A 20,974-nucleotide genomic window follows, 5' to 3' on the forward strand; every position below is an offset into this window, starting at 1 on the left:
CATGTTTGGGAAAAAGGAAAGAAGAAAAAGATAAATCCTCCGCTTTGATAGAAAGCTCCGTATTGTTAGAAACCGTCCAAGCATGAATGATAGATTTCTCAAATCTTAATATATTTAATCATTCAATCCATAGCAGAGTTTTATTGTAATTGAAATTAATTGGTATATTTAAATTTGTAATATATTATAACATATTACATGGTTTATTCCTAAAAAATTATAATTGTATGTAAATGCGCCTATATTTGTATGCATACTCCAAATTTTCATAATGAATGAGCTGTACATTATCATTGTAAATTTTTATCATAATAACCTTTCCAATTTTTTAAAGGAGCCTTTGAATTAATTTGAAAAAATTTCAAATGCATCAATGTCATGAACACACAGATTATCCATTTCAAGTTAGAGAGAATCGCTTCCTAGAACAATTTCTTTGATACTGAAAAAAAAAAGAAAGAGAGGAAGTAGAAACTTCTCCTGAGAATTTTTAGAACACACAGAACACTTTTGTTCAGAATACTCTAAGTTGAATAATTTATTTGGAAAGGATTTGTTAGACTTTTGTTTTCGCCTTTGGATTCAAAATAATGGCACTTTACGAATGGTTACATCTTCACAATGATGAAAGTTCTGAACTCATCTGAGAAACTAGCAATAATAGATGTCTAAAAATCAGTCTAAAGTAATGCCTATTTTTGATCCATGCATCGATTTTTAAGGCTATTAAAAATCTGTAAAATAATATCACATGGAAGTAAAAATAAGCTAAGTAAATATGAGACTATACTAAAATGTTTTCTAAATATCACACATTAAAGAACTTATAATAAGGCTCTTAATGCACTTCTAGAAAGGAAGGGTAACTTGGAGTGGTATAAACATTAATCTTTTCCGCAGCACGATGAAGGCTGCGAACGTTTAGAAATTATTACCCATGATGTCTTCAGCATTATCTTATTCTTTCAAAACGGTGAAATCTTCAGCGCTTTTTTTAAAATTCATTCTTAGTTTATTTATTTCCTGACCAATGTCAGTAGCCATATCTTCAAATATTCTGCTTAATCTTCAAAATTAAAGAATATCGAAAGAAATAAAATTAACAATTACTTATTACAATAATTAAAAGGAATTTGAACAAAAGCATTATTTAACATTCTTCAATTAGTTAACTGATTATTTCTGCAATTGATTAATCTCAAATTTCTGAATTTATAATCAAATGTATAAAAATTTACAAATAATGGGAGAATAAGCTCCCTTAATTTGCAATAAATATTTCTTTCTTTAATATATGGAGTCTGGTCACATGTATAGATAGCAATAAAGCTCCAGCAAAGATATGCAACTCAACGAGATTATTTTACATGATTCCACCCCAAACCATGAAACCATTTCCGTAGAAACGGGACAAGCAAGGGTATAGGGTCCTATATAATTTTAGTAATCGTTAAATAAGAAGATAAATACGTCAAAGGAAAATTTAATTTTACTAATAGTTATTTTAATTTTTGAGAGTTTCCTGAATTCTCTTAATTCTTTATAATGGAAATGAAAATTTCTAGTTTATTCTTAAGAAAAATAAAAACACAATTTTATTGAACTGTAAATTGCGTTTAACTGTATTTTAGCGAAAAATTAAAAGCAAAATTGTGTTCCTTTACTCAGCTCTCCAAAAATATAATTCGAAAATTTTCCTCCTTCCACTTCATCCTTCAGGTAGAATGGAATGCTACAACAGATAACGAGTCAACCTGCTTTTCTTTGGGAGTACAACAGCACAAATGTACTTGTCACAGCAAATGCATCAATAATTTTAGAATAGAAAGAAAAATCTCGAAAAAAATTCATTCAAAAACTTTGTTAAAACTCGTATGTACTTCGCTATTTAGAGTTTTGTATACAAGGAAATTCACACATTTGTCAGAACTGTGGGAAAAGTTTCGCTAAACAGCTAATTTATAAACCAAAGTGTTCTTTAAATAGAAGTTTTACTGTATTTATAATTTGCTTAAATTAACTGCAATGTAAAATTTCAGAATATGAATTTTAACAGGTGTTTTATAAATCTTTAATTCTTAATGAGAAATATAAATGTAAAAATAAATTCAGTATGCTAAACAGAGGAATTCGTAAAACAGAGTGTTAATTAAATGGAGGTTTTACTATATTTCTAATTTCCTTAAATTAAGGGCAATGTAAAATTTCAGAATATGAATTTTTAACAGGTATTTTTTAAATCTTTAATTCATAATAAGAAATGCGAGCGTAAAAATAAATTCAATATGCTTTGAATTTAAATAATCATTCTTTCATTTCTACACACGTAATATGAAAAAAAAAAATAAGGATTAAAACGCAAAATTCATTTTTGGAATTCATCCTTTAATTTTTCTATCGAAAGTCTTTGAACTGGAGTGCCAGGAGCACGTAACTTTCTTCAAATGCTTTTAGTTTAAGTTCCTCGTTTAAATGCACGATTTCATACATTTACTCAGAGCTCTTTCTTTGTAGTTTCATCTTATTGCAATTCTTTCCATAGAACTGAATTCAGTCCATTTTAAATATGCCTATATATGAATTGACTTTCTTTACGAACATGTGTACGCATTTTTGTACGAAGATATATGCTTAGGTTGTAATCGTAGTAGTACAACATAATTTTAAAATGCATTAAAATTATTCCTGATATTATTAGGAAGAATATGCCATAAAAATTCCTAAATTGAGAGAAGAGTGTAAGCAGTTATAATGGAGTTGTTTGATGAGTAAGTTCTACGTGCTAAGAATCTAGTAAACTAAAATACTTTATTTTGAACAGTTAATTTAGCAGCCAGAATGCTTTTTCCACTTTTGAGCTAAATGGTTATTCTAAGTCAGAAAGTTTTCGCTTTACTGTGCAGTATTCCAAACTGCAATTAGAGAAATCATTATGAAGCAAGAGCATTTCATTGGTAATCTTAAAAATTCTTCTTCTATATGTCAACTTCACGAAATATCTTTTTCTGCAGTTTATTTTAACTGGCATAGCTTTCTTCTTTTAAGCAAAAGGAGAATGAGCAAATCCTTTCATGAACATTATCGTCAGCATAACATAACGAATTAATTTTTAAATCTTTAACAATTTCACAATTCAAGTCTATCAATTAAAAAAGAATTAATGACATTGTACAGCCAATTGTGTTGAAATGGAACAGAAAATAACTTTTTGTTTGTGATGTCATAACAGCCTTTTGAAATAATGAAAAAAGGCTACTCGATTCAAAATCTTCTTTCTCGATCATTATCCTTCAAGTTGCCGAGGAGATCTCGATTTAATTTGCTAAGACAAATCTGCTGTGTAGGCAAACTTTAGAGTTTATTTTCTAAAATTTCTTTGTAAATACCGGGTTTCAGTAATTGGGCAATCAATGACATTTATGCATTAGACCCTAGTTGCGAAAAAACACAGAACTACGCTTTAGATCATCTTTTATTACAGTTTGTTCTTTTGCAGTCTTTTTAAGCTACATTCGTTGCTTTTTTTTTCTTTTAGCTAACCTGAAGCGGTTTAGGACTTTCAGAAAGGTATGTTATGATTCCCCCACCATATATGCTGATTTCCCGTGCGAGCTAAAACGGTTATGGACGATGATTCAAGTCTTGCGCCCAAACAATAGTGAAATTGGAGATTGGATGAACAAAAGAGACAGCGAAGCAAAATAAATGCAATATTCTCACAGGAAGTTCATTATGCTCAAACTTGTGAAGTGCGTTTGTTCGTTATGAAAGTCGAAACTTTTGTTTTATGATTGTTAACCTCAGCAGCTTTACTGTAAAGACCTATGAAACAAATTTTCATGAATACGGGGCTATTGAGTACGAAAAAACTTACTTCTTTAAGAAAAGGATATGCTTATATATATTTTTTTGTATCAATGTTATTGTCTTGTAATTTAAAATCCCACAGAGGAGTATATATTTATCTAGACATATCGGTTTGAAAGGAATTTTAATTATGAGGAAAAGTAAGAACTTTGTGCTTTTGTAATTTAGGCATTCGTTAGAGATTTTGAAGTTTATTTACCCTTAAAACTGAACGACTAAAAATATATATATATAAGGGAAATACTCCAGTACAGGAGCATGTTTTAAATAGAATCTGAAAATTATATATAAAAGAAATTTTGTAATGAGTTATATTATACTAATTATATATCATAAATTAAAAAGTATCAGATAGTAGTCTCATTTAATAAATTAGTAAGAATAATTATTTAATTAAAATATCTACCTTCATAAAACATAATTTCCTATTAGAATATTAAAAATTATTGGTATTTGATTTTCAATAAATTTCATACACTAATTACTAAATCATATAAAAATTACTTATAAAATGTAGTCAACAAAAGTCAGTTAGTTATATAAATGTCATATAAAAGTTACTAGCTCTTCTTAAACAATCTATGCCATTATATACTATACATTTAAAGAATACATCTTGTATAAATATATTTGCACAATTATAAAATCTATGGGTATGCCTGTAATGATGTGCCTCAAAATGTAAAGAGCGCATTGTTATGATAGTTGAACGATCTGCCATCGTCATTTATTGTTTCAGTAACATAGGATCAGTTAGTAAGACAAATAAGAATAGAAGTGTTTGAAATTCTGAAGAATTTATTTAATCAGGAATTGTTTTTTATATGCTTCACTATTATCATTCTCCTGTACAGTAAATGGCATGTTTTATGTGCGGGAAGTTCCAAAACAGAGGGTTAATTTTTAAATTACACACCAGAAGCTCATGGAAATTCTTCAAACTTACATAATATATTTGGTGTCATTAAGAATTTAGATGGTATGAAGCTATCGTCATTCAGATATTTTAATCTATAAATCATTTTATCACTAAAAGTTGTTCATATGCATTCCTATCACAGTTTTATTTAAATTTTCAATCTGTATCTATGAAATTATGCTAGTTTATCTAAAGAGTGGAAAGGTGTTTTAAGCAAAGTTAGAAATATTTTTCCCTAATTTGCTTGCTTATTATGTAGAGGAATTATCCCCAGATCTTTAGCAGTAGGCAGACAAAGCCAGAAGAAGGGTGTAAATAGTCTTTTTATGGAAGCACAAAGAATAGACAGTCGACCCCACTTGGGTTTACATAAGTCAACACTTCTGGCTTAACTTAAATAAGTATTAGTGAAAGTAAAATAAAAATGTAATTAGATTAGCTTAACGGATCACATGATAATGAGTAGGAAGGCTCTGGCTCGTAGAAATCAAATCACTATTTAGTCACGGCAACAATGTGGCCTCAAGCAGGCGGAACACTGTCCAAAATAAACTCGAGGAACCCTAACTTAAATAGCACATCTTTCTGCCTTAATCTGAATACACGCGCACTATCTAATTTACATTCTGGCATGGAAAGCATGGATGAAAATGAGAGTAAAAGGAAAGTAGCTATAACTAAAAATTGACTGTTAGTCAAAATAAATAAGTAAATCCTCATAATTTATGTACTATAAAATCTTTTTGTGTGAATACCTGTTTTGCTTTTGAATGCCGATGAGATTTTTCTGTCATTTGCATCGAGTCGTTTAACTGGCTAATTTTCAGTCAGCGTTTACTATCTTTGCGTAAATTTTCAATAAATATTTTATTAGTGTTTCTGAATCCCCTTGACTTCTTTTTGTACGGAATAGTAAATGCATCAATTGCGTATAAATCATTCATTACCGTTTTTAAAGTAATTCAGTCTTCTTTCTATACGCCAAAACAGAATAGGCATGCCTCAGTATTCAACTTCTCCTACAATGATTTACTCGTATATAGCTGTTTGCTAACACGATATGATTCGTATTCTTCCGTCTTACCACTTACTCCCAAAGCCAGTTAATTCATAGTAAAAGACTGGGATCCATGCAAAAATTTGCAAGCCGATAAACATGAGCGCAAGTCTCTCCAGGTACAATGGTTGAATCGATTAAATACTTTTAGGCAATTTAGGTTTTGTCCTAATATCCTAAATCTTTGTTATGAAGCTTTCTTCTCTCCTCATGTCGGTAGAAGTGATTTTGCTTTTCTAAACCGGGAAATCTCCATTCTGCCTTTCGAAAATTCTGTTGTTTGATTATTTCCAGTTAAAAAACTGTATGTATGCAAATCTGAAAATATAATTATATTGAAGTATATTGTGTCCTAACATCCCTGTAGCAGCATTTAAAGAACGCACTCTGATTAATAGGAAGAATAAAACCCAGTGATGAAACAAAAAGATAAAATATCTTTCTCTGTAAAAAGAGGGATGGTGTCATACCGTGTCTGCTTGCCAGAAAACACTGTACATCTTACGTAGGCGATAAGAACAAGACCAAAACGCACCCAAGTAAAAGCGATTGAAATTTTAAAAAAATATAAAGGCTGAAATGATAAAGCTTAACATCCTGGAATTAGACACTCTTCTGTGAGATTGAACAAGGGAAAAGGTTTAATCAAGCGATGTGTAAAACTACCGCAACAAATTGAATTCTTCCATCTTCTTTCGAAAATGAGAGGTAGATATACACACATGCACTAAACATTCAAGATCCAAACCTTATTTTCACAGATGTATAAAAATTGTGTAAGGAGCAGTGATAGGATTTAAGAAAGGTATTTCTCTTTAAATTAGCTTGTTGTATTATAAAGTAAATTTTAAAAGTGTATTTAAACTATAAGAAGAAAAAATACAAAGTATAAAAAATGTATAAGAAACATAACCCGAATCTGGAACACGAGTCTAAATGAATACAAATTTCAAACAATTTTTGAACAGATGCAAACCTCAAAGTTATCTTTATCAAATTACATTTGTCAGACATTCCAATTTTTTATTTACATAATTTTCAGATTCTATATACAATTTTCCTTAAATGCTTTTTTGCTGTAATATTTTTCTCCCTTTTATTTCTCTTTCAATCGTTTTTTCCTTAGTGTAACTTTGTGGAGTTGCATAAATACGTACGCGCCCAAAGGATGCAAAATTTATTAATAATATTTACCTTAACATGTGCCATAAAAACACATGATAAGTTCTTCTTTTTTTCCAATCTCTTTTCCTTTTAAACAGATTAAATTGTAACTCCTACCGAAGTAATTTAAGACTTAATAAGTTTTTAATAAAGTAATTTTTAAAACTTTAAATTTATCAAAACCTTCTCATTACCGCACTATACGTAACCGGTATTACACGCTCTAAAACTGCAAGTGCTGAGACACGTGTAATTTATCATTTAAGGAAAATTAATTATGAAATGAACAGTTTTTGAAAAGACAAAAAAATGCTGTATTTAAAGTATGAAGCTGCTTACTTTAAAAAGAAAACATTTCTGGTTTTTCTTCAGTAACATAGTGCGTGATTCAGCGTCTTGATTAATTAAATCTGCTTCAGTTTTCCTTCGATTTTCTTCCGGAACAATAATGCTCGATATCTGAGCAAATATCATTTAATTTTGCGTGAATACTTCAGTGAATTCTGAAATCATAAGGCAAAAAACAGATATAAATGTTTTTCACCGCAAAAGTGTTTTGAATGGAAATTTACCTCCATTTTTGCTTGACTGTGACAATAGCATTTTCAATTAAAAAGACTGTTATCATATAAATTTTCATTTAACTTTATAAATGACCAGAATTTAATAATCCAGTGAAATTTCATTCAAGTATATTTCCAATAGTAAATTTTTAATAAGAAACCGAAGAGGAAATATTATTTATGATTTAAGTGCAAAGGATTAGATGGACTCCAAATGCGACTCTTAGCCAGGTTAAAAGAGAAACATGTTTAAAAGTATTTTTGTAAGTGTGAATATTAAATGAATATTTTTGAGATACATTTTAAAAATTTAGTCATAAAAGGCAATATTATTTTACATTTTTTTGTGCATTAATGCTGAATATTATTTTTAGTACTGTAAAGACATTAGGATTTTTGATGCTAAGAGACGATGAAAATATGAGCAATGCCCTCGTCGGAACTCGAACTCCGGACCTCTTGGTACGCGCCTTGTGTGCTGACCACTAAACCACGAAGGCATGCTAAGAAGACGGGATAAATAGCTTATAGTACAATTAAACTCTGGCTAATAATAGTGACTGACAATTTGCTAGTACTTTCAAATACTTTATCATTTTGCAACCCAGTTTTTCAGCCATAACTAAACTAATTAATAACATAGTTAAGAAGGACGAAACCTGTATTCAATACTCCTTAATGGTTAAATTTTAATGTTTTAAATAGTTAACCCTGATGAGCCTATTTGAAACTTTAAGATATGAATAATTAATATACAGTTTTCAATTTAAGATCTTCATAAGTTAAAAAAATAATAAAATAAAAGAGTAAAATAGTTTTTAAACTTTTTAAAAATAATTTTTAAAAATAAGTTAAAATTTTTTTAAAGTATTGTATCAAGTAACAAATTTTACTGATTCAATTTTCTTAATACCTGACTCAAAATGCTTTGTTTGTCACAATCTTCATATAAATTTACATTTGAAATGTTTCTTAAACATTTTAGGATAGTATAATCTTTATATTAAAAACTTTTCTTTAATAAAATTTTCTCGCTCTCTCTCTCTCTATATATATATTGAATGAACTAAAATTCATTGAAATCGAAAACAAGTTTTTCTAACTGATAGGGATATGATAATTTGTTCATAAACCTGAAAAGGCGGTATAAGTTGGATGACTATCAGCTGGAGGATTTGTGCATAGCGTCATTACAAAATTGTATATAATGTAAAATATCATTGTTTTCAGACTTTTCTTATGCTGTTACTAAAAAAATGAACCTGTTTCATACACTATAGTCTGCCAAATAGCTCGTTGGCATTGAAAATTACTCTTTTTCTTCTTTTCTTTCTCGTTCCGCCACGACAATTAGCCAGAAATTAATTAATTTCCATTCACTAGTTAATATATTCAACATTTTAATAGACGCTTTCACTCACATAAGAACTCCGCAACAACCTCCCTCAAACAACTAAAAATAGCTTCTCAAAGGTTCACCGCCTGTAATAATTGAAAGTAACCCTACTGCCGATAACGGAATTTCGGATAGTTTGGCCTACACTACCCGTTCTGAGTAAGAAACAGAAGAAAACACATTACCGACATCCCACTAGAAAGAACGTAAGTTAATAAATTCCTATTCTGGCCTTTTGTATTTCATGTACATTTCACAAATTACATTTCTTTAGTTCTAAATATATATATTTCAATTTTTCAACTTCTATTTAATTTGTTTTTGCAAAGCTAGCATAGTTTTTTATACTTCTTGTGTTTCTCATGTTTATTTCAATTGGTTTGAGTTCTACTTCATAAGTCTAGTTAAGATTTCTACTGTTTATTATATTTATAAAAATAGTTTTGAATTAACATTCATAAAAGCGAGGGTGTCGGGGGACACTTTACTCAAGTATCTTGTAAATTTTACTACATAATTTGGCTATTAACTCAAAATTTATAAAGAATCTATTGTATTAGCGAAAATGCTACATTCGGAATGAATACTTTGGTACTCTAATTTGGCTTTAGTGTCTCAGGTTTTCTGGAAAATACAATCACTTAACGGAACAACAATGTTGGCCTAGCTTAATTTGCCAGTTTGACATCATCATTCTTACTTGAGTAAAAGACGAAACACCTTCGCATTTGTTAATTATTGTTCATTGAACGGGAGTTGGTTTTTCTCCTTGAAAAGTCAAATAATTTCCGATCAATGACGATAATTACTTTTTTTTTTAAATTATCTTTTTCACTTGTTTTTTAAATTTGAATTTTTTTCTTCATGATTTCAATTAAAATACTTTCAAAATCTTTTTCTTGATTTCAATTCAAGTCCCCTTAAAAAGCTTTTTTTCATGATTTACATTCAAGTTTCTTTTTAAAATACAATTTTCGGAATTAAAATTACTACTTCTGGGTTCCCTCATTTTGATACATTCTAATAAATTTATATTAGAAGATAATATAATCAATATTTCCTTAGTAAATAAATCATATATATATATATATAAATTTCCATTGGCGGGCACTTAGCCAACTTAGGCTTGGCCACTTCTAAGGCCGGATATGGTGGCCACTTTATTTGTGGAAGCACCTAATACGTGAGCCACTGTTACCTCCTGTGAAGGGACATACAATTACAGCTATGCCTGCTCCGAGATTCCAATCCAGGCCCTTCGGTACCACACAGTAGACGTTATGTATGCATACTGAAAATTTGAAAAGAGTTAATATTATATAAACCTTTTACTAAATAAAGCGCTGAAAGCTGCTCTAAATTTAATAGTTATGTAGAAGAAACTATGTGAAATTACAATCCTTTAATTCATATTCCTCTCGGAAGCAAATAGTAAATGAAATAAACTAGGTTTTAAATACGCTAGAGGGTAAAATAATTGCTGCAGAGAAGTATGGGACAAGATAGGAAGAAGTGGGCAGTTCAACGTTGGTTGTACAGGTAATAGTTTACTACATTAACTGTACAGCGTCGCCTCAATTTTTAAGGAGAAAAATCTAGGGAAACGGATAGGGGGATCTACACCAAATCACTAGAGCGGACTTTTGGCTGGTTAGTATTTTAAGCGACCTTTTTAAACTTGCAAAAATCCAAGCCTTCTCCGAGCCCACCAGCGGCCGAGCGGTAAAGTCTTTGAACACTTGTAAATCATTCCGGAGCTCAGATCTCGAGGAACGGACAGCCTGAATAGGCATTTTCATGGATTTCTTCTTGTGTGACTCGTATACGAGCGAGTTTCCCTTGGAACGTTCTCCACAATGGCATCCCTTCCCTTAGTCATATAGCCCTCTAGTGCTTCTCCGTAATCCTATAAAACAAACTAAACCAAATTAGGCCTTCTCCGTGATTTGAACTTGGGACCAACGAGACGATAGCCAAAATCGCTAACTATTATACCGATCAAGGCACATTAAAAGTATGTTTATATCAACACGTATTCTAAATATTCATTGCAGCTTTCAGAAACAAGACCAAAGAAGAACACTGGTATTTCGGTCCGGGTCTTTAAAAATCTTCTTATGAATCTCTTTTTCATTCAGCATGAGTCAAACAATGGCAAATAATATAGATTTAAGGCTTAAAATATGTTTGCTTGCTGGCAATGATTTAAAATATAGTGCTCAGGGTGGCATTTTTCACCACTGGACAGAGTTTATTGGAAGCCAGATGTATGAATGAGATATAGGAATCTCACAAATTATACAAAAATACGTACAGGTGTACTTTTCTTGTACAAATACAAAAAAAATGCAAAATACTCAACACAAATAAATATTCCTTTCACAGATAAATAAAACACGTGGCCTTTTATATATTTGTATTTATACCTTTTGTGGAACTTTCCGCTTCAATTTTAAAGACCTTATTTTCTTCTAACCAATTATTTTTATTGTAAGAAACTTTCCCTTCCCTTCTATTTCAAATTCCTGCCAGAATGCAAATTGACGTATGTGCAAACCTAAGTGAGTTAGGAAATAGCATTTAAGTAGCAGAGTTTAAGAGTTCTTGGTAGGAGAGTTAGTTTTGAGTTCATGCCGCGTGTATGAAAGTAGCTGTGTAGCTGAATATTTGTGTACTAGCACCTTATTTTAGTTTATATTGATATTCAAGGCTCGGCTTAGCTGTGTGCAGTCAATTAAGCGGTTTATACTGACTAAAAGCCAGCCGTGTGGCTAACATTTAATTCGTTGTGGTTGTACATACTATTTTGCGTGCAAGTTACTTAGCCACAAATGGTGGTAAATTTGTGAGTGCTTGCTCTGAGCAGTTTAGTTAAAATAAGAAGGTCGTTATAACCTTCGTCTGCAGTCATTTGTTCTTTCAAGACATAGTGAGAATCTCTGCTTCCTCTTTCAGTAGGGTCTACAGTTAAGAGCAAGAAGAAAAAAAGAGCCAAAAAGAGCAAGAAAGACTCAAGGAGCAAAACTTTCCTATCGAACATGTAAGTGGAACTTAAAGGAATTCATAGAATTTTTAATTATGGACTTTTACTACTAATACTCTATTTATACTACTTTTTACTCTACTCTAGCCTGAGTTGGAGGGGCAAACGTTGAACCGATTAATTCTGGCTTAAAGGTCTCTTTGCCCTAGGTGCCATTCTAACCGAGACACAGATAAAGTAAAATTGCAAAGTAAAATAAAAAAATTGCAAATAGGGTAGTTAATTTTGAAGAGGCTAAGAGTCAACTATATGAATAATTTATTAACCTTATGAACATCCCATGAGTATTCTAGACGACGAGAAGATTGGCTTTTGCTATGTTTTATCATTGTGCGATGTTCAGCATAATCGAAGGTTTCTGTTTCAGTTCCTGTATCCCAATTAATTTTTGCTTCCAAAAAGCTGTAAAATAATATTCTTGATCTAATGCACCCTGAATAGTAAAGCAATGAATTGTGGAACTTCGTTGTTTTAGTAAATCAAATTTATGCGTTCCTGATGCAGTTAATTGCTATAAAGTTCAATTGAAAAGAGGAAACTAATGTTGACATCTGAAAACTTCAAACTGCTTCGCTTTAATGCCTAGATTTATAGATTTTGATACTTCGGGAAAAAAACGAAAAAAACAGGGCAGCTTAAAAGTGTAAACTTGGACAAAACGTATATTTTTTGTAATGTTGTGTTGTGTTTGAAAAATCTCATTACAAAGAAAAGTCCCTTTTTTCTGTGTGATAAGTAAATATTTTATTCAACTTAATTAAGAAATTTGAGGAGAATGTAATGGGAAAGGGGATACCTGGACAGCTGTCTTCCAGAGGCTGAACAATCAAGTTAATTTTGTACAAAACTTTTGCATTATTATTGGTGCTAATAATAAAAATGAAAAGTTTTTGAGTTATACCTGTTTTCTTTTCAAGTGTGCAGGATATTTGGGAAAAATGGATATCAGACTTTATTTCCTTAAATATGGATTCAAGAAATGCTCTTCCAATCAGATTTTAGGAAATCAGCAGAGGGCGTAGGGAAAGGATCTGAAAATAAAATGTCTAACTTTTTACATAGTCCTTCAAAAGAAAAGTCTAGTTAATGAAACGTTCATTATGCATTCAAAAGTTGAAATAAAATTTGAAAAAAAAAAGCTTTTTTTCTTTATGTACAAAATCTGTCTTGCATGCGCTAGTAATTGATAGCTTTAAAGGAACTTTATAGGATCAGCTGCAAAGTTAATAACGAATGTAGTTTTGCCCAACCGGGAAACCTAATCCCGAAAGCGAAAAACCTTTGTTTTGTATTTTCTCCCTGAGCGAAAAATACTCAGACTTGCTCATGAATATAAGCTGAAATGTGATATAAGTAAATAAATGGGTTTTTATATATCTTCGCGAAGTTTACATGCAAAGATATGAAACGTTTTGTGTTAGGGTTAAGAATAACTCTAGGGATGGCTATTCAAAATTTTCGGCGGTTTCGTCATATTGCAATTATCAGACATTTACCGTTTATGACACTTAAAAAGTATTGTCAGAATACGAGATATTAGATCCTAAATTTTTCTACCTTGCAGCATAACGAATTGCTGATAATGATGTCATATTGCACAAAATTATCTCTAGTTTTCTATAGTATAGTACATTGTAACTTCCATCCCAAATTTAACTCGGTTTTTGCGTTTCGGTCCTGCAGCTGAACTTAACAGACTTTTCCTCCCTTTGAACACGTTGTTTTGAAATACTAATCACGCTACTTTCTCTCAACTACTTATGAAAATTTTATGTAACATGCTTCATTTCTAGAGTTCAGTAAATTTTTCAGCATTGTTATTCTAAACATTTATACACACGTTTCTTTATTTCTTTTCCTACAACTTTGGTAATCGGATTACTTCGCAATCGCTAATTTAGACTATTATTATTGCGTGCAATTCAAACATTTAGCAGAATAAACTTAAAGCATCTTCAAAAAATGAAAGACTTCTTCACAAGCTCAAAGGTGTTCTAGCGACTGCAGATATTGATAAGTAGCTACTCACCTTACATTAAATGCCAACGAAGTTACGTTTGAATAAGGTACTTTAGAAAATGAAATAACATTTGTTATCCCATTATGAGTGAAGAGAATCCAATGAAGTGCTGGATGAAGAGCGATTATGAAACAGTTTTCGAATCCGTAGCAGTAATCACTGACTCATCAACTGACAAGAAAGTACCATGTCAAACGGTTAATAAATCACAAAGACGATAAAATTATAACAATTTCTTTGTTTTGAAGGATTTTGTTTTTAAAACAAGAATCAGATATTTGACGTGTAATACTCCTAAACTGTGATTTGTTTTAGAATAGTCGCATAGGAAAGTTAATAACTACTATTTAATACCCAAGGGTAATAAACACTTTGTACAAATAATTAATGTAAGATACAGACACATCTTTATATCATTCTTTTGCATTTTTTTAACAAATAAAGGAAAATAGTGCAATCAGATGAGTAAAGAAATCGTTATTTTGGGGAAAGTTGAAAATTCGTTATCACTTCTATCACAATAACTAGTGACAAAAGCATTTATTGTTTTTCAATAAATGCTTTTATTTATTGGAAGGATAACTTCTTATTTTCACAAAGAAAGAGTCAATATAGATTTCTTCCTATAAATATTCATACTATCAAAGCATAAAAGCCTCTCTGACACCACAGGCTACATATAGATTTATGAATTATCTATTTTTGCGTCATTCCAGTAAAAATGTGATAAAATATTTCAGGAATCTCTTATCGTAAGAATGGGAGCTTTTTTAGCTTACCTCAAATGGCTGCATAAATGCATTCCTGTTGTATTCGAACTTGTTAAAATATTTTATTTTATTAATACCTCAACCTCAGAAAATATCTATTATTTAGAATTTTCACGGCAGTTAGTCAAGTACTGAGACAAATTGGAAGTATGATTATTTTTAGAATGTGACTGGATATTGATTATAAAGTTAATCTTTATGTCTTATGAGAATAATTCTTTTCAGTTAAACTTCTTTGTTTCATTGATTGCTGGTTTAGTTATTATTTATCGTTTTTGTATGGTTTGCAAAGAAACGTCGTGAAAATTTTAAGATAAACTACATAACTCACTGTTATGTTTACTGATATTTAGTAAACGTGTATTTGTTACGCAAATGGCTTTAAAGTCACAGAGAAAATAAAATATTTTTAATATGCTTACTGATAGTATTACACACAAAAAACGATTGCACTGTCTATTTAGGCCTAGCAAGTAATGTACAAAAACGATTTGCACGAATAAAATGGGCTGATAATGGAACAATAACTTGAGCATCCCAAAATTTCATTTCGAGAAATAAAAATTTTGGCTTTCATTCGTTATTTAAATATAAAAATTAAACACTTTATTCTGTATTATCATCTATTAATAACTGTACTAGTATGCTGACTGATGTTTCATTTCAAATACAAATTGATTAAAAGATTCCTAATACGAAAGTTTGATTAAAAGTAGTTTAAACTTAGAAGTAGTTTTATTCTATTTGAATTACTAATATTAGTTTTGACTTATACATTTTCATTTCTTTCAGATTTCAAATGAAAACGATAAAAAACAATATCCATTTTAAATTATAGTAATATTGGGTCATATAAAATGTCTCCGCTTCTTTGGTACATTTTTGAACAAAAATTTTCTTTATTGAAAATCAATTTTAATCAAGTACTTATTAACGATTATTATCTATGAGCTTTTGAAATTTTTCGGGTAGTTTCATAATTCCATCGGTATGGAAATTCTGTGGTTTATCGTCGAAAAACTTGGGCGAGTGATTTTCAGCGGCTCTTCGGTCATCCAATTTTTTACCATCAACAGAGTTTTGCAGAGACCGAAGAAATTAGTAGTCATACGGTGCAAGGTTCGGGCTATATGGTGGATGCATCAAAACTTCCCAAGCAAGTTACGTCAATTTATTCTAAGTCATCAAAGATGTGTGTGGCCGCGCATTGTCGTAATGGAACACAACTCCTTTTCTTTTGGCCAATTCTGGTCGCTCCTTCTGTATTGCTTCGTTAAAACGGTCGAGTTGTGCACAGTACAGGGCTAACTTGATAGTTTCGCCAGGTTGCAATTTATGTGGCACACAAACATTCAGCTTCTTTTTGTAACCTGCTCTTTTCAAGTGATTCCAAACTGTCATGTGGTTGATGTTTAATGCATCTGCTATTTCCTGACAGCTTGCGTGCCGGTATTGCTCCAACAGTTGCAAAATTTCATAGACCTTTCTCAATGACTGGCTGACCAGAGCGAGGTACATCTTTGATACCGAAATTTCCGGAACGGAATCGAGCAAACTACTCCTGGGTCCTTCGTTCACTCACAGCATTCTCATTATACACTTCACAAATTTTTCGGCACGTTTTTGCAGCATTTTTATCATTTTTATTGTAAAAAAAATCACATAACGTATTTCTTCAGATATTTCACTCATTTTCAAATCGATATAGCTTTTTACACAAGCAGCGAATTCGAAAACTCTTTTAACAGACAATGGAAGCTGAATGTCACCTTTTAAGCACATGTTCGTTTGAGACAATCGGGTGAGTGTTGCCGGATATATAAGCATCAACACCATATAGTGGTAAAAAAACGTGGAGACTTTTTATATGACCCAATATATACATGATAAAAATAAATCAAAGAATACCATCTAGAAGAATAAATGCTGAAATCAATCTCTTTTTTTGCAATTTTCCAGTGTTGAAATAAAAGCATACTTTTACGAACACTTTTCCTTAATACAATAAATTATCTGAATGGTTCTGCTTTTTACTGCGAGATGATAACTTCCTCATTATTGTTGAACAATGCTGTGCAATCAGTACAGTACACAGCAATTACTTAAAACCTTTCTACTTTTCGGTACACAGTAAAGGAAATACTGTAATCGCGAAAAATTTCGGTTATCAGATTTCAAAGGAAGTATCCATTTTGACCATTCCCAAACCCGTTTGGACGATTCGTGATTTCGCGTGAATTTGTTGTATATGGACAGAATAAAGGACTCTTTTTTTTCTTAAACGGATTGTAAAATACATTTAAAATGAATTCGAAGCGAGCTTTTTGTGATGTCTATACGTACGGACATACGTATGTCAGAATGTATGTATGTATGTACGTACGTAAGAATATAATCTAAAACGATCAGGCGCAGAACACTGAAATTTATTATATGGGACTGCTTCATTATCTAGTTATGCACCTTTTTTATATTGCAATCGGCAGTACCAAGCAATATATATATATATATAGCCATCCCTTTTGATTTTCAGCAAATAACAAATCTTATTATATACATAATAACAATTTATATATCTAGTTAGTCTTACAATAAATACTTAAAAAATTCAATAGCAGTTCATTATTGTAGATATCTAACCATATTTACTATCAATTTATTGTTGTAGCAAAAAATGTGTATAATTTAATGGGCTGTACAAGTAAGTCTTGGGATTTTCATATCAGACTTTTTTGATTAAGTTAGTTATACGGGCTTTGAATGACTAATTATGAATTTATAAGGATGTTATTTTTGAAGCTTGACTGGACTTAAGATATCCTGGTTTGAAAACGCAAGTTATGATCATAAAAACATTAAACATTTGTTTACTCGTCCTCTGATTTCTTTCTTCAGTAAGCAGATTGGGTTAATTACTCTTTTACTTTTGACTACGACATTGTTCTTGTCCCTCTATAATACTAATGAATGGCAACTACAGCATTAATTCACAATATTCTGCTAGTTTAATATTTTGCTTTAATTTCTTTCCTTTCCGTGGGAAGCTGTTATAAGTATTTGATTTAATTTTTACAACTTCCCTTCAGTTTCGTGAATCATTCACTAAAATTCAGAAAAATAAGATTCTCAAAGAATAAGGAAAGTGGCTTTCAAAGGATAAGGAAAGAGTTCAAAACATTTATGAATCCGTATTTTACTTGTTATTGATATTAAATTATCTTTTAAAAACAAAGTATAATTACTTTAATATGGTTGTCCATCTGCTATTTGTTACGGTAAACAGAGCCATTATAATTTTTACTCCCTAGGAAATACATATTGAGTATAAAATTAAACACGTATTGGGTATTAACACGTATTAACTTATTATAAAATAGATGTATGCAATTTTACTTTATACCCCAATTTAAGTATATGATGATTTCAAGAACGTGATACGAAATTCTCGCAAATACCAGAAAAACTTCTGACCAAACGTACAAATTTGATAAATTATCTCGTTGTTGCAAATAAATATCTTTCATCGTAAATCACAATATATTTAATATTTCGTGTCGGAACACAACTTGTTATAAGCATATAGAATACGGAAATGTGGGTCAGAACCTTGTAGATTACAGTCCATGTATCTACAGTACATACAACTTAGAATTCTATGGTAGCAGAGCTAGTAGGCATGCATCCAAATCACGCTGCGGAGATAATTAACTAGTGTGTAACTAATCATTCTTTCAGAGCGCGAATTAATTCTATCACATACAGATTCTGTGAAATTCGTTGTCGGTGTCATGCGAAATTCACTCCTGGAGAGCAAACTGTTGAAGTTAAATTAATGATTCTACTAAAATGATTCCCCTAGAAAGATGACGTAAATTGAAATCTCATAAAATTTCGCATTTTTGGTGAGAATTCTGTTCAGCTCATATTTCTTACCTAAATTGAGAAAAGGAAAATCTACGGAAAGGAAATTCCAATTCTTTGATATTTTACCGCCATCAGAAAATCGTAAAACAAAATTTTGTTTAAATGAGTTCCTTTTTCACTGAAATAATTTTTTTAAGAATAAAAATCAATATATGTGACCTGTTTTAGATGAATTAAATGCTGGATTTTGTGAATATATAAATGCAGGATTTCCTCACATATAATGGCAAAATTATAAACAGTTAATAAAGAATTTCTGAAGAACTTGAAAGACCCTGCTCACCTTCACGATCTTCATCTACTAATTTTTAGTAAAGTTTTAGTAAATGTTTAATGCTTATAAGGTATTTTCTCCCTATTTTCCGCATGCCTTTGTGGTGTAACCATCGATATAACGTAATGATTCTATACGCTTATTAAAAGAAACATAGGTAGAAGAAACTGTTGCTCATTATCATGCGAGTAGTTAAATACTTTATGTTTTATTTAATGATTCCAAATGATGAGTAATCTGCAAATGAAAAAGTGATAGAAACATTGCTTGCATAATAGCAGTACAAAAGTCAGATGAAAAATTCAAGCGAATTTTCAAGTAGCACGGAGAGGAAATGGCACACATTACGTTGATGTTGGGTTTAAATTTAGGCATTGGCGTTAATCTTAAAGAAAACTGTATTGCATCGATTCTTAAAATATAGTTTGTGGATCCCTGACAGTCCAAAGAATTCATAGTGGGTGTCATTCATTCTATGGGTAAGTTTTCAATATTAAAACTCGATTTGATACCACTTGATTTCCTCATAAAGAACATCATTGTCAAGTTATTCATGAAACAAAAATCTTGATTTCTTCATAGTAGAATAAGCTTAAATTTACCAAATTATTTACTGCTAAAGTACAATTTTATGTAACTGTCAAAATAAAACTCATGCGTTACTGAAGATAAGAAAAGAGAATTTGACTAAAAGTTTACTCACACTGAATATTCTGAACAACTTTGAAACAGAAATTAACCCAATTTATGAGGATTGTATAAAACGCTGGAGAAAAGTAATTACCTAAAATTGGAGGATAAAAGTGTTTAAAATTGGAGGATAAAAGTGTTTTTTTTTGTTTATACAAAACGAAAGTGGTAAAATATGAAAAAAAATCCTATTCAAGATGCAAATAAAATTAAATAACTGCTTTCATTTTTATGCAAAAGTAATTACTCATAATTACATGTTAAGTGGATTAACGCAGAGAAGAAAAATATATGAATACAAAAAATTCATCACATTGCAACTGACAGGTTACAATCCAAAACTCTCAGTTTAAAAAAAATAAAATAGCTGTGCGAAAGGAAACTTCTAGAAACAGTATTTTTGCATCATAAAAGGGTAAAAAATATGTAGAAAAGAAACTTTTTTGTAATTACTTGGAACAAGAAAAAATTCATACGCATAATAGCTAGATGAAAAGAAAAAAAAACTGCTGACATATAGTTTTACGCCCCTTTATTCCCAAGTCTCTTCTATTAAGAAAATGAGAAGAGAACTAGGTTCTTAAGGTGTGCAAGAGGATCGATGTTAGCTCATCTGTAATATGACATCAAATAAATCCGAATTGTAGAGAGCGTTTCGCGACATAAACTTCGCAAAATAACTGTTATGGCGATACCGCAGTTTTACCTTAGTGTTACACTGAAACATTTCTCTGACTGTCAGAACTTAATCGTGAATTGCTACAAAACTTAGTCACTAAAGAGGAGTTAATGGGATGATTATTTCTGAGTGTAGAATCTTTCAGTAAACAAAAATAATTTTCTCTTGTTTGATTTGATGAAGGTCTTGCAAACTCATGGCGATATGTGAAAAGGATATGGAAAAGCCTAATGTGAAAGCAGAATATGAAGAAAAGAGATCATCTCAACAAGCAAATATTTTACGTGAAATATAATACGTACAGTTGCTATAAATAAAACCTTTGGCTTTGACGGATGAGTAGAGTGAGCAAGAAGATAATCTGGATTACTGCAAAAGAATAATTCTTCATTAAAAAAGAGTTAAGTCAAAATAAAGTCTGATGTATAAAATATAGTCAAAAGGAGCAAGTAGAGCTTCTTTTAGTTTCACCATTATAAACTTTAAAGAATCTCTCATTTGAAAAATTTGTTCTCTGAAACTATTTATAAGTAACTAATGTATTAAACATTTGTTTTCATTGGCCAAATTTATGGATTTTTAACTCAGAGAATTTTTTAAAAAAGAGG

At 30.7% G+C, this 20,974-nt stretch overlaps 1 protein-coding gene across 5 annotated transcripts in view; it reads left to right on the top strand.

Moving 5' to 3' along the window:
- Positions 1 to 20,974, top strand: part of LOC118187558 (uncharacterized) — a 338,262-nt gene that overhangs the window by 36,386 nt on the left and 280,902 nt on the right. The window contains exon 2 of one of the 5 annotated variants that reach the window (XR_015038746.1): positions 3,536 to 11,914. The exons of the other annotated variants lie outside the window; for them this stretch is intronic. The gene's annotated coding sequence lies outside the window, so the exon portion shown is untranslated. Of the gene's footprint in view, positions 1 to 3,535; positions 11,915 to 20,974 lie in introns of those variants that run through there. 5 annotated transcript variants of the gene reach the window in all.

This window comes from Stegodyphus dumicola, chromosome X1 (assembly GCF_044657685.1).
Source record: "Stegodyphus dumicola isolate Sdum_Otavi_A_Nest chromosome X1, ASM4465768v1".
Classification (NCBI taxonomy): domain Eukaryota; kingdom Metazoa; phylum Arthropoda; class Arachnida; order Araneae; family Eresidae; genus Stegodyphus; species Stegodyphus dumicola.